Raw genomic sequence first — 15,459 nt, 5'->3', positions numbered from 1 at the left:
CTCCTGTACTGGCTGTGAGCCGGAAAGCAGAGCGGTGACGTCACCGCTCTGCTTTCCGGCTCCCAGACAGTACAGGAGGAGAGCAGAGAAGCAGAGCGCAGCGCTGGAGGACAGACCGCTGTAGGTAAGTATCTAGTGTTTGTTTTTTTTTACTTTTAGCATGGTAACCAGGGTAAACATCGGGTTACTAAGCGCGGCCCTGCGCTTAGTTACCCGATGTTTACCCTGGTTACCGGCATCGTTGGTCGCTGGAGAGCGGTCTGTGTGACAGCTCTCCAGCGACCAAACAGCGACGCTTCAGCGATTCGGATCGTTGTCGGTATCGCTGCAGCGTCGCTAAATGTGAAGGGGCCTTAAGAAGGGGCTCCAGTAATTCTGTCTTGGATTTTTATCACTTTACAATTCACCTTAAAGAAAGACTTCAGCAAAGCATTTGATAAAGGTACCGTCACACTAAGCGACGCTGCAGCGATTCCGACAACGATCGGTCGTTGGAGCTGTTTGGTCGCTGTTTGGTCGATGGAGAGCTGTCAGACAGACAGCTCTCCAGCGACCAACGATGCCGGTAACCAGGGTAAACATCGGGTTACTAAGCGCAGGGCTGCGCTTAGTAACCCGATGTTTACCCTGGTTACCATCGTTAAAGTAAAAAAAAAAAACTTTACATACTTACCTACCGCTGTCTGTCCTCGGCGCTCTGCTTCTCTGCTCTGGCTGTGAACACAGCGGCCGGAAAGCAGAGCGGTGACGTCACCGCTGTGCTTTCCGGCTGCCCGGCGCTCACAGCCAGAGCAGAGAAGCAGAGCGCCGGGGACAGACAGCAGAAGGTAAGTATGTAGTGTTTTTTTTTTTACTTTAACGATGGTAACCAGGGTAAACATCGGGTTACTAAGCGCAGCCCTGCGCTTAGTAACCCGATGTTTACCCTGGTTACCAGCGAAGACATCGCTGAATCGGCGTCACACACGCCGATTCAGCGATGTCAGCGGGAGAGCCAGCGACGAAATAAAGTTCTGGCCTTTCTTCCCCGACCAGCGATATCACAGCAGGATTCTTATCGCTGCTGCCTGTCACACTGGACGATATCGCTAGCCAGGACGCTGCAACGTCACGGATCGCTAGCGATATCGTCCAGTGTGACGGTACCTTAAAGTATCTCAAACTATCCTTATTGAAAAAATGACAAACAATGGGATTGACAAGGCTTTGGTTAGAGAGATTTTTAACTGGCTCAGTGATTGTACTCAAACAGTGGTGATAAATGGTTGCACATCCAACTGGAAGAGTGTTTCAAGTGGGATGCCACAAGGCTCTGTCCTGGCCCCAGTGTTGTTCAACATTTTTATAAATGATCTAGATAAGGGAACTGAAGGTAAACAAATCAAATTTGCAGAGATGCAAAGCTTATCTTCTCTAACACTAGAGAGCTCTCCAGCGACCAAACAGCGACGCTGCAGCGATCCGGATCGTTGTCGGTATCGCTGCAGCGTCGCTTAATGTGAAGGGGCCTAAAGGATTCAGAAGGATCTAGATAACCTTGAAAATGGGCAGCAACTAATAGAATGGTAATTCACAGGGAGAAATGCAGGATTCTACATCTGAGCAAGAAACAGCACGTGTGAAATAGACTTAGGGTACCGTCACACATAACGATATCGTTAACGATATCGTTGCTTTTTGTGACGTAGCAACGATATCGTTAACTAAATTGTTATGTGTGACAGCGACCAACGATCAGGCCCCTGCTGGGAGATCGTTGGTCGCTGGGGAAAGTCCAGCACTTTATTTTGTCGCTGGATCTTCCACTGACATCGCTGAATCGGCGTGTGTGACGCCGATTCAGCGATGTCGTCACTGGTAACCAGGGTAAACATCGGGTTACTAAGCGCAGGGCCGCGCTTAGTAACCCGATGTTTACCCTAGTTACCGTTGTAAATGTAAAAAAACAAACACTACATACTTACATTCCCGGTGTCTGGTCATGTCCCTTGCCTTCAGTTTCCCGCACTGACTGGTGAGCGCCGGCCAGCCGTAAAGCAGAGCACAGCGGTGACGTCACCGCTGTACTTTACGGCCGGCGCTCAGTCAGTGCTGGAAGCTGAAGGCGAGGGACCTGACCAGACACCGGGAATGTAAGTATGTAGTGGTTTTTTTTACATTTACAATGGTAACCAGGGTAAACATCGGGTTACTAAGCGCGGCCCTGCGCTTAGTAACCCGATGTTTACCCTGGTTACCCGGGGACTTCAGGATCATTGGTCGCTGGAGAGCTGTCTGTGTGACAGCTCTCCAGCGACCAAACATCGATGCTGCAGCGATCGACATCGTTGTCGGTATCGCTGCAGCGTCACTTAGTGTGACGGTACCTTTAGGTATACTAATAGATGACAGACTGCAACAGTCAACTTTGATTTGTGAGAATAACAATTTTGCTGTCTAGAATTATTTTTCAAGATAAGGTCTAGTAAGTAGTACACTCAACATTTTTTAGCAAATTTTGCATTCATTTTAGGTAAAGACCACCTGAACGATTAACTATATAAAAAAAAAAATCCTGCCAATCGACATAGACTTCTGGTAGGATGCTGGAGATCTAGTTATTTATCAACTTACAATATCAAATACAAAGAAATAATCACCGTGTTATTTCCTTCATCCTCTGCTGGGCATTGGAACCAAAGTTGGAGTGATATAAAGCTAATAATACCAATTCTAAATCGAAGGGCATGATTCACATGAAGGTTGAGTAAGAAAATTTAATCAAGCTGCCTATGAATCAGAATCCAGAAATACTCTTCATACACAATACATACAGTAGGAGCTGCTGCCTCCATCATTCTGATCACACTTGTCTTGTTGTCCCACCACACCTTTAGTTATTTAATATGACTCATTCTAGAATTCCTTTCTGTCCATGTTGATTTTAGTAACATCATTTAACACGCTACCCCAGAGGTGCAGTTTAACTGATGGCACTCAACTTATTGATTCAGATCTCTCTCTGAAGAAATGAAAGACAAATACATAATGTCAGAAGACATGATAGATTCCTGTGAGCAATGTACTGCTTATTATGCTGGACTGAATAAACATCCACTACATACAGACAATTGATTAGATGCATGTATTTTAATTATGCCAAGCTAAACGTGTTTCTTTTGATCAGAGTTCATGGAGAACATTTCCATTATTATTGGCCCATAGTGCAATAGCATAGAGTATAAGACTCACCCTGCTTCGGGGAATGTACATACGGAGCTGTGAGTAAATTTAATCTAACTTACTGCCTCATGTAGCTGAATTCTAACATGAGATGTAACAATACAGTATATGTTCTGTCATTTTATGGGTTTGTAGAAATCCTGTTCCATTGGCCTTGGAGCTTTATACAAAAATCATGTTTATAAGTACAGTTTGTCCTCTTTTGGTATTATCAGATTGACCCACTTTCTTGTTGAGAATGATTTACATTCTAACATGTATAACATAAAGGGTCACCAATGTTACATTTATGTTATGCAAAGTTTCTCTATTAGTATTTATTCACCATGTTGTCTTAACTTCTAATTATGGTATACTCTTATTTTAAAGGGAACCTGTCACCTAAATTTGGCGGGACTGGTTTTGGGTCATATGGGCGGAGTTTTCGGTGTTTGATTCACCCTTTCCTTACCCGCTGGCTGCATACTGGCCGAAATATTGGATTGAAGTTCATTCACTGTCCTCCGTAGTACATGCCTGCGCAAGGCAAGATTGCCTTGCGCAGGCATGTACTACGGAGGACAGAGAATGAACTTCAATCCAATAGTGCGGCCAGCATGCAGCCAGCGGGTAAGGAAAGGGTGAATCAAACACCCGAAAACTCCGCCCATATGACCCAAAACCAGTCCCGCCAAATTCAGGTGACAGGTTCCCTTTAAGATAACAGTGCCACCTCAAGTCTCATGACCAACTTGAATTAATATTTTCATCTGTGAAAGCTATAATTTATCTAAAAATTTCTATGAATGCCAAATATATATGTTGTATTGACCGTGCCGTCTTCAAACCATACCATGTCACTATCCTTAGAAACCAGTATAAGACTATGTTCATATTGCGTTTTGGGCCACATATTAGTGGCCTCATCAGGGCTTCCATTTAATGTCCTGAAAAATTAGATTTCGGACGAAACCTCCAACAAGGCTATTGACTTAAATGAGAGAGACAGAGTCACTTTGTGCTCTGTCTTACTTTTGCTTCAGCAGTGTCCGTCTTCTTCAGGCAAGTACAAAAGCTAGTTGACTATGCTTTTGTGCCTCAAGAAGATGGACACTGACTACATGGAGGCGACAAAGTGACTTAATCTGCCATATTACATTCAATGGTCCCATCAGTGGTTCCACCCAAATCCCATTTTTCAGGGCTTCGAATGGAAATCTCACCCGTACCACTGACATGTGGTCAATTATGCAATATGAGCAAAGCCTTACAGTATCACTTAGGCTCTTATGACTGTCTTGTGATTATATTGATTATATTGTTATCATAATTGCAAATTTATTATTTATCCTATTATATTAGGTGGATGTATGTCATCTGTAATGTCTTAAAACCATATCGTAGGACATTCCTTAATAGTCAATGTAACTATGTCTTCTCAATTCTTCTATGACTGAATTGTGACAATTTCAATTCTGACATCACAAAGAATGAATTTTGTGCTTCGGTGTAGATGTCTTCATAAGGCCTGGTGATTATCCCAATGACAGAACATTTTTAATTATTGTTTATAAGCAAATTCACTCCTCTGTATTTTGTAATATTTGATCTATAGGGTTTAAAAATGTTGTGACCTTGACATGAGCATGTGAATGCATCACCTAGTGTGCATAAGAGGAGGCTTCAGAGTGGTTCTATACTCATTCTGATTGCAAATAAGGTCTTTGACTTCTGAGGTACAGAATATCCTTTCTGTGCAAGTCAAGGGAATTTTACTAAAGTGGTTAAGAAGATGTCAGTTATATTTCAGTATACCCCTCTGACTTCCCAACTTACAGTTAGTGTATACTATATTGATCAAAATGATAGATACTGTATTTATAGCATTTTTCTTCCAAGATGGCCTAGATAACTGCAGTGCTCGCTGTATAAATAAGATTTAATCATAAATGTGCTGACTTTGGAATTCTAAGGTGTTAGGTAACGATGATTATATAAAAATGGGAGAAATACATTATGGAAAAATCAATTATCATTCCTTGATACTTTGTGTGAAAATGATATGTAGTGATAATTCAATTAAATGGGTTTTCCAGCTTAGGGAAAAAAAATATAAAGTAGGTGCTTATAGTACAAAGTAAAAAAAAGCACTTATTTACCTTTAAAGAGGACCTGTTATGATTCATGGCATGTCTGTATTAGTAAAGACTTGTGTTCTCATAACATTTCTCAAGCAACTTTTCTTAAAAAGCTACCCTTTGCTGTTCCTCTGAAAGGCCATGTTCATAAAGTCAGTATTCGGTCAATATTTCCCATCAGTATCTGTAAGGCTACGTTCACATTTGCATTCTGCCGGGCTGCGTCGGGCGCAGCCGCGGCGACGCATGCGCCATGCGCCCCTATATTTAACATGGGGGCGCATGGACATGCGTTTGCATGCGTTTTGCGATGCATGCGTCTTTTTTGCCGCAAGCATCAGGGCGCAGAGGACGCAGCAAGATGCATTTTTTTGTGTCCAAAATCCAGCAAAAAAGGACGCATGCGTCGCAAAACTATGCGTTTTGCATGCGTTCTTGTTTGCGTTGTGCGTTGCGTCGCCGACGCAGCCCCGCACAACGCAAATGTGAACGTAGCCTAAGCCAAAACCAGGAGTGGGTGATAAATACAGACGTGGTGACGTGTTTCTGTTATACTTTTCCTCTGATTGTAAGCCAAAACCAGGAGAGGAACAAACACTGATGTAAAATACTGACAAAATGCTGAACGTGTGAACGTGGCCTTATTCCTCCCAGAAATGTATAAATAAATTCACAGCTGAGTGTTAGCTGTGGGTGTGTCCCCAGTTGGGGGGGTTGTGTCCCCTATAAAGTCTAACATTGTCTGCACTGGTTGGACAATGTTGTACTGTGCAATGACGCCACTCTTCAACTGGTATAGTAACACCTAGTTGTCAATTTATGCATACATTTATAGGAGGACTGAAAGGGCTATGGCATAACACAGTGATATGAAAAAATGCTCTAGCGTTATTATTTCATGGGGCAACGTGGGTGCAAGTATTTGCTAAAACATGCATATAAGGAGAGCTGACAGATCCCACATCTGCACATTTTGGTGCCACCAGCCCTGTGATTCCTTGACATTCGTGGCAGTGATATCAGGACATACTATCTCAGGGCCAACCAGTAATGCCCTTGGTGGGCTGTCAATATGTAAAGCACATGATTGCTGCCAGTGACAAGCTGGACCTTTCACGTGTCTCTTCGCTCAGGACTACATGACCAATGCTTAGAAAATTGAATACTTATGTAAATATTCAGCATTACATGGGCAAAACATGTGTTATTCTAAATATTGGTTCTGATCATTTATAGCATCGTTTTGACCATAAGACATTTTGTGCAAAATTAAAAACAAGAAAATATGTTAAGTACGGTGTGTGGATAACTGAGTAAACACAAGCCAGTTAAAGCTATATACTGAAAAGATGAGGAAAAAGTAGAATTTAGCTCCTTTAACCTATAGGATTAGGAGCCCACATCTAGCAAGAGCAACTGGCAGCAAATTGAGCTGCACATTTATCAGAGCTGTGGCTGTGTACTAAGATATATGGATTCCTTTTAATTGGCTATTTCGCTGTAGAGGTACATACGAAATGCAATGTCAACCAATTAGAATATGAAGTGCTTTTCAATTCAAAATTGAGAAGGAGATTCATCAAGTGGAGGATTTTTGCAACTTGCGGTAGCGACGATCCTTTACAGTCTAATACCACTACATATTCTCTTCGGAGTTTGTCCTACCATTGCCAAAACTAAAGCAGGTTTTTCCTTTCCAATTTCATTTTTAACACTTTCATATTTCTGTAAATATATATATATATATATGTACTCGTGTGTGCATATATATATATGTGTGTGTGTGTTGAATTATAATTTTTTCAATGATTTTCTAAGTTTAGCACAAGAGTACTAATAAAATTTATTAATGAGTTTTTTTTAAATCTGGAATTCCTAAATGATACTGCTTTTTTGAGGTTCATTTTTTTTGCCCCTTAAAATGACAACTGGTGACATGTATGTGTTGGGATCAGAGTTAATGAAACCTACCGTGCATAGATTGTAGCACACGTCTCTTCATACCCAGTACTTTAGTACCATGCCTGATTATATCACTGTTGGCTAAGGAAATTCTAATTGTGTCTACCATCATTTTCTGAGAGACAGTAGCGGATCTATGGATTTAAAAGTGCAATGCTATAACTGATTTATGAAAAATATATGTTTTATTTCATTCTTTTAGAAAGATAAAGATTAGAAAGCCTCACAGCCATGTGTTAATCATTTTCAGTATGATGTTGAATATGAGCAATATTAGGCGAGGCCAAGTAACACTCATTGCATTGAGTAGAAATGTTGTGTAATATGCATTGTGTAGCTTTATGAAAACTGGCCAATAACCAGTGGTGTTGTGTAAAATTACCATGAAATGCAATTTAACTTAATCTTTCTGGAGAAGACCTGCATGGATTATTCTCAAGTCCTTATGACCACTTTTAATCTGTTGATGAGTTATATAATTTCCTTGGTGGTAACATCATATACATTTGCTCAATTTTCTGCTAGGAGGACCATTGATGCACAGCCAAAGCCTTTCTCCAGAGTGCATCATGTCCATGTTCTCGGTGAGAAAATCTGGGTTGCATTATTCTTATTTAGCATTCCATGATCTCCTGGCACGTGTCCAGTTTCTGATTAAATTGTGTCATCCAATCGGGAATGAATCGATAAACTAGCATATATCACTTGCTCCGTCCAGAACCCACGATACTGAAGGAATGGTCTGAACGTGTTGTTTATGATGTAACCATATATCTAATCTGTGAACCTTGATATGTGGATCTGCTGGAGGTATCACCAGTCATCAATGCCACAGACTGACTATGTGAGAACTAGGTGTGTGGCATGTGTACGCAACCATCGTGCACTACATATACAGCATAGTAAAGCTGCATATGATCATCAGATTAGCACTTTGACAAATTCCTAAATTAAACAAACTCACATTGCCTTAGGACCAAAACGGAGTTTTTTGGCAACTATGCCTCCAGTTCTTAATACGCAGCGCATTATCACAACGAGAACAAATGTCCGAATGTGGTAAAATTCTATGGTGGAATGCAGGCCAACGGGACAGAAAGAGGTGCTACATTACTATTTGTTCTTTAATAATATTTTAGAAATTGCATTGCCTGGCCTCCTAAAGATTGTTTGTGTAACAGCGCATGGTAAACCCTTTCTGCTTAGGGGATTAGCAGGAAATCTCACGCATCGGCATACTATTAGCTGCATTGTTAGAGGGCTGTCCATGCTCACAGTATGCCTCTGCACTCGGGTGGGTTTGTAGTTCGGTGCAGTGCGTGGGTGACGCTTCTTTTTCTATATTACATTACTTAGGAAGCTTATGCTGAGTAATACCTCCTAATGGGCAGTTCTGGAAGAAGCCTCCCAGGGTCCAGCAGCAGGTTGTATCTGGCTTCCATCAGGAGGAGGACAGAAGAATCATACATACTTTATGTGCCATACAACACAAGACAAGCACATCCCAAGCCAATGTGGAAAGACAACTCCTTAATAAATAAAACAGCAGGAAATTAATCTCAACTTCTTCTCATTTCATGTCCATTGCCTCCGAAGTAAGACAGATTAACCCCTTGAAGGCACAGTCTCTTCATTTATGCAGGCAAACACATCCTATTCAGGGAATTTGTGCTTGCCGTGAAAGACTAATATGTGGATTTCCTTTCAAATAAAGCATATCTTTAAGCATGCTGCCTCTCCCAAAGGTGCTTGTGACTGGAGGCTTTTCTCTTGTCTTGTTAACCTCTCGGGCGCTGGAGGGGAATGCACTGCATCATTTTTAAACCGTGTGCTCCACAACAATGCACTTTCTAGTTTAGCTACCTAAGTGAGCCTATTTCTATGTAACAGATGACCTCGACGTGGCAATCAATATGAAAAATTCTATAATTATGAGTAGTAGCCGGGCCATGAGCGTGACAACTGCTTAAGGGGATTAGGACTGCTTTGGTTAATATAAATCATTTCTTTTCTTGCTCTAACATGCGTCAGTCAGAGGTGCATTTGCAGACCAGATATTCCCACTGTCTCTTCACACTGGCAAGAGGATATGTTTTAAGGGAAGTCATTTACCACAATCCCTAAGATGTAGCCTGGCAGAGATCCAATAACTCTGTGTGTGATATGCTCCTTCAGACATTGAGATCTCAGCTTTTATAGTCTTGAAAAAACAGAAAATGTCTAAACAAGCTCTCTCCTACATTGTTCTCATGCTTCTAGACCCCAAATGAAGAATCAATCAGAATTGTATACCTTCAGGACTTAGGCAGGAAAAGCAAATGCAGTTTTGTTCAAATAAATGGTATATACCCTGGATAATTTCTTAACATTTCTGATTATTTGCAAACAATCAGCATGTAATATGCATTACATAAAGCAACATTTGTAACTTACCCGCCAACAACACTTTGTATCCTCTTTAAATATTCCTCAGCATTGACTGCAGTATATACACGCTGAACCTGGGTATAAATAGGGGTTTTTATAGTTGTCTGTACATATCCTACATGACCAGAGCTGCTTGCTTCTTGCTAAGATCCTTCCTAGCTGCCAGTGCTTTGTTTCTCTGTGGCTGATGCTGACAATCCAATACAGAGATGCTGCTTGTGTAGACTCTACCCCTTCTCCTCCTTTCTGTGGTGCTGGTGCTAGTGGTTAGTGCTGCATCATTCACCCGATCAGTTGTCACACTGACATGGTGCTGCCTGCTCAGCGATCATTAATAACTGAACACCCTCCACTCCCCAGAGAGGAGCCAATAGCTTCAGAGTGCCAAGATACAGTAGTCACAGCTGCTCTAGTCTGGTTGGCTGAAACAACATGCCCATTATATGACATTGCTGCTTAGGTACAAACACATGAAACTAGCCGCTTTCACTCCTCTATTTTTAGGTAAAGACAACATTTTGATGGTCGCATGTTCTCCTTTAATTTGTGAATTACTTTGTATTATTGTTGCATTTTGTGGTAAATAGAGCATATAGGAAATAATTTAAAACTGAACAAAAAATTATATATACACACAGTGGAGGAAATAAGTATTTGATCCCTTGCTGATTTTGTAAATTTACCCACTGACAAAGACATGAACAGTCTATAATTTTAAGGGTAGGTTAATTTTACCATTGAGAGTTAAAATATCAAAAATAAAGTCCAGAAAATCATACTGTATAAATTATATAAATTAATTTACATTTTGCAGTGAGAAAGAAGTATTGGATCCCTCTGGCAAACAAGACTTAATACTTGGTGGCAAAATTCTTGTTGGCAAGCACAGCAGTCAGCCTTTTTTTGTCATTGATGAGGTTTGCGCACATGTCAGGAGGTTTTGCAAATTTGAGCTGACACTTCTTATCACAATATTGAAGTCAAGGCTTCTTCACCTTTTTAGGGCCACTATTCCAGACTTGTGTAGCATTCATCGCATGGTGCTTTCATGGACATCTGTGATCTCACTATTATGAAGCATACAAGCCACCTGAACTGCTGTGTTTATCGTACCAGAACTGAAAGGCCTTCTGATGAGTCGACTAATTGACTCCAATATTTTGCCAGGACGTCTACCTCTTGGTTTTGAATGGATGAATCGATGGACTTCATTTTGTGTTTTTCCAACTGCCACAGCACTCACAGAATACAGTTTGACAATTTTCTTGGCCGAGAGACAACTATCGATGAGCTGGATGATGCTGTTTCTCTTTTCATGGGAAATCGTCTTCATGGCTGCTCCTTGATTCGAACCAATGACCTTTCACTTGGGAATCAACCTAATGACACACTGAGCTATTAGGGAATGTGAGAACAGGTTGTAATTTGTAGTATACAGGAAGAAAATTATTTTTCTACCACCAGGAGCAAAACAGTAACAATGCAGTGACATGACAAGAATTTGCATAACTAATCACATGCAAAATCATTGCAAGTCAAATTTATGTAAGAGATAGCCAAGATGATTGTCTATTAAATAATGGTAGTCTCGTGTTCAAAGCAGTAGTGGATGGTGAGATATGGAGCCTGAAACTCAAAAGTTTCAATACATGCTTACCATTTTGCTCATCAGTATGTGTATATATAATGTCTCCAATTTTTTGATTAAATATATTTCTAAAGGGCTATTGACATGAAATTCTCACCAGATGTTGGTAACAACCTATCCAATCTACGCAGGCAAATAAAATAAATAAAAAAAAATCTGAAATTTACTCAGGAAGTTGGTGACATGTTCAATACTTCACCTACTGTGTGTATTGTGGAAGGTCAGCTCACTTAGCCGCTTCTTAAGGTAGACACAGGCACGCGTGAGTCTAAAGTTTCTGGGTGGTTTATTGTATCATAAGCTAAAAACCCCAAATAGTAACAGAAAAACAGCCTGTCCGGCTCAAAAGAAAATAACCAGTTCATGCACAGTCCTGCCCAGTATTGCTGGGACAAAGCATATGGCAGCTATCACAGGAGCTTCAGTATGGAGACTTCCTTGCCTCCACACAACACAGTGGAAAAAACTAGTTGGGCATTTTTTCCCCAGCCACACCCTTAAGGTGGAGATATGGTGAGTAAGCGTCCCACCATCTCTTCACCTACTCACCTAAAAACAAGCCCATAACATGGCCGCTTAACTCCTTCAGCACATAGCATGCTGAAAATAAACTTATGGGTTTCTAGATTGCTGAGGAAAAAGCAATCTCCATGACACATATCTCCCCTCACATACAGTGCCAGTGACCCTGTCACATATTCCCCCCTCTGCCCAAAGCCGGAGTTTTGGCACCTTCAGACACCAAACAGGGAATCAGGAGAGGGCATCTGCGTTCCCTTGTGACTTGTTCTACATGGAACTTGAAGTCCTGGACGTCTAAGAACCACCTAGTCACCCAGGCATTCTCACCCTTTTTCTCCCTTAACCATCTCAGACGGGCATGATTGGACACAAGTTTAAACCTCCGGTCTAGCAGATAATACCTCAATGTATCCACAGAGCATTTTATGGCTAGAAACTCCTTCTTGACGATGGCGTAGTTCTTCTCGCATGAGCTTCTGGCTCAAATACAGAATGGGATGTTCTCCATTTATTGCTTGAAACAGCACACCTCCAAAGCCAACTTCTGACACATCTGTCTGGACCACAAACTCCTTGTTGATGTCTGGTATGACCAGAATCGGATGTTTACACAGTGTTCTATTCAGTTCCTGAACACCATCTATGTGTCATCTGTTCATTTAACTTTTGTTGATTTGGTGCCTTTAAGAAGATCTGTCAAAGGCGTGGCAATTATAGCTAATCTTGGAATGAATCACCGATATTACTTCACAATTCCAAGAAACGCCCTAACTTGTTTCTTGGAAAGCAGTTGCAGCCACTCTTGAATCACCTTTATCTTGTTGATTTGCGGCTTAATTTCACCTCTCCCGATTGCCTTAGCCTAGGTACTTGGCTTCTTCTTACACCTCTCTCCATGCTTCTCGATTTCTACAGGGTTTGAGGTTCGCCCTTACGTGTGATTCAGTCAACACGTCATACTCGACCACCTGTGTATACCCCGGCAACTCTGAGAAAAGGTCCCGGTTCCGTTGCAACAGCTACAGACGCTGTTGCCTTTTGGCCGGCATCAGAGTCTCTGCGATGGTGACATTGTTCACAGTGACTTTGGGACTGGCTCCCAGGCAAGGGGTGTCCAGTGATTCTCGGTTTTGCCAGGGTTTGAGCAAATTCACATGATAGACTTGGTGCAGCTTCCATCGCCCCAGCTGGTGTACCTTGTATTTAAAGGGAACCTGTCACCCCGTTTTTTGAGATTGAGCTATAAATACTGTTAAATAGGGCCTGCGCTGTGTGTTCCTATAGTGTATGTAGTGTACCCCAATTCCCCATGTATGCTGAGAAATAACTTACCAAAGTCGCCGTTTTCGCCTGTCAATCAGGCTGGTCAGGTCGGGAGGGCGTGGTGACATCGGTGGTTCTTCCTCAGCTTTACGTTGGTGGCGTAGTGGCGTAGTGGTGAACAAGCAGCGCGCGATCTGCGCTGTAATCCCTTGCATCGGTGGGGGCGGCCATCTTCCTGGGGCCGCGCGTGCGCAGATCGAGTGCTCTGCTGCACGGGGCTTCAGGAAAATGGCCGCGGGATGCCGCGCGTGCGCATTAGAGATCGCGGCGGCCATTTTCCCAAAGCCGAGATGCAAACTCGGCTTTGGGAAAATGGCCGCCCGCGATCTCTAATGCGCACGCGCGGCATCCCGCGGCCATTTTCCTGAAGCCCCGTGCAGCAGAGCACTCGATCTGCGCACGCGCGGCCCCAGGAAGATGGCCGCCCCCACCGATGCAAGGGATTACAGCGCAGATCGCGCGCTGCTTGTTCACCACTACGCCACTACGCCACCAACGTAAAGCTGAGGAAGAACCAGCGATGTCACCACGCCCTCCCGACCTGACCAGCCTGATTGACAGGCGAAAACGGCGACTTTGGTAAGTTATTTCTCAGCATACATAGGGAATCGGGGTACACTACATACACTATAGGAACACACAGCGCAGGCCCTATTTAACAGTATTTATAGCTCAATCTCAAAAAACGGGGTGACAGGTTCCCTTTAACTTCACCCAGTTTTTCCACCACCTCGTATGGGCCTTGCCACTTGGCTAGGAACTTGCTCTCCACCGTGGCGATAGGCACTAGCACGTGGTCCCCTGGCTGGAACTGCCTCAGCCTTGCTGATCAGTTATACACCCATGCCTGTGTCTCCTGCACCTGGAGAAGATGCTCCTTCACAATAGGCATCACTTTCGCCATTCTCTCCTGCAGCTGGGTGACATGCTGTGTGATGCTCTGGTGTGGCTTGACCTCAGCTTCCTATTTTTCCTTGGAGATGTCCAAGAGCCCTCGTGGATGTCGACCATACAGGAGCTCAAATGGCGAGAAATAGAGGCCTGAGGAACTTCCCTGATGGAGAAGAGCAGAAATGGAAGCATGTAGCCTCAGTCTTGATCGTCCTTCTCAATGACCTTTTTGAGCATGGCTTTCAAGGTTTTATTGAAGCGCTCTACTAGGCCGTCGGTCTGTGGATGGTACACTGAGGTTCACAGTTGGGCAATCTGGAGTACCCTACAGAATTCTTTAATTATCTTGCTTATGAAGAAGGTTCCCTCGTCTGTCTCCTTTGGCAGGCCCATCCTAGCAAAAATATGGAAAAGTTCCCATGTGATACTCTTAGCCGAAGAGATCCTTAGGGGTACTGCTTCAGAGTACTGGGTCGCATAGTCCATGACCACTACTATATATTGGTGCCCTCATGCAGACTTAACTAAAGGACTTACTAGGTTCATAGCAATTTGCTCAAATGGGATCTCTAATACTGGTAACGTGACTACAGGACTTCGGAAGTGCACAGAGGGAGTGGTTATCTGGCAGGTGGGGCAGGAACTACAAAAATTCAGGATCTCCCGATAACATCCTGGCAAATAGAACCTGTGCAGTATTCTCTCCTGCATTTTCTCCAGCCCAAGATGTCCCCCAAAACATGCAAATGGGCCATGTCTAGAACCCTCCACTGGTATGGCCCTGGAACCAACAGCTGCTCCACTATTTCACCTCCCTTCAGTGTAGTCACTCTACACAGCAATTCACTATTGATTGCAAAGTGTGGGTACCTGCTGTCAGTCCCCAGCTCTTGAGCAACCCCATCAATCACAGACTCATTTTCAATGGCCCCTTCTAAGGTAAGATCCCTCATTTGAGCAGTCCCCAATTTTTTTCCAGAAATCTCCAGCTCTGGAACCTTGGCCTTACTGGTCACCATTTCATCCTCATCACTAGCTAGGACACACAAGGGGAACTCTTCCACCTCCAACTGTGACGGGGCTTCTTCAGGGTGGCGCTGGCTCCTGTCTGAGCCACAGGGCAATCCTGCCTTTCTCCACAAGTTCCAGAACAGTCTGAAGTCCTGCCCGATTATCTCGGTGTGTAATAAGTCTCTGACTACCCCAACGTCATGGAAATCCATATCACGGCTCATTTTAATCAACACTATAGCAACCAGGAAGTCTTTGGCATCCCCGTGGATACAGCGTACGCCCATATACAGTATTTCCCTGGGATCAACTGGTGGGAAAGCATGGCCCTTATCA

General features: G+C 43.0%; 2 protein-coding genes across 2 annotated transcripts in view; one reads left to right on the top strand and one right to left on the bottom strand.

Annotated features, from left to right (window-relative positions):
* The window catches only part of LRRN3 (leucine rich repeat neuronal 3), a 91,139-nt gene extending 81,042 nt beyond the window's left edge, over nt 1–10,097 (bottom strand). Inside the window, exon 1 of the mRNA XM_069764789.1 lies at nt 9,735–10,097. The gene's annotated coding sequence lies outside the window, so the exon portion shown is untranslated. The remainder of the gene's footprint in view (nt 1–9,734) is intronic.
* The window catches only part of IMMP2L (inner mitochondrial membrane peptidase subunit 2), a 1,988,725-nt gene that overhangs the window by 780,071 nt on the left and 1,193,195 nt on the right, over nt 1–15,459 (top strand). The window lies entirely within an intron of this gene.

Source organism: Ranitomeya imitator, chromosome 4 (genome assembly GCF_032444005.1).
Source record: "Ranitomeya imitator isolate aRanImi1 chromosome 4, aRanImi1.pri, whole genome shotgun sequence".
NCBI classification, from domain to species: domain Eukaryota; kingdom Metazoa; phylum Chordata; class Amphibia; order Anura; family Dendrobatidae; genus Ranitomeya; species Ranitomeya imitator.
Note: the sequence above shows the minus strand (reverse complement) of the source record. Positions and strands in the feature narration are given on the sequence as shown.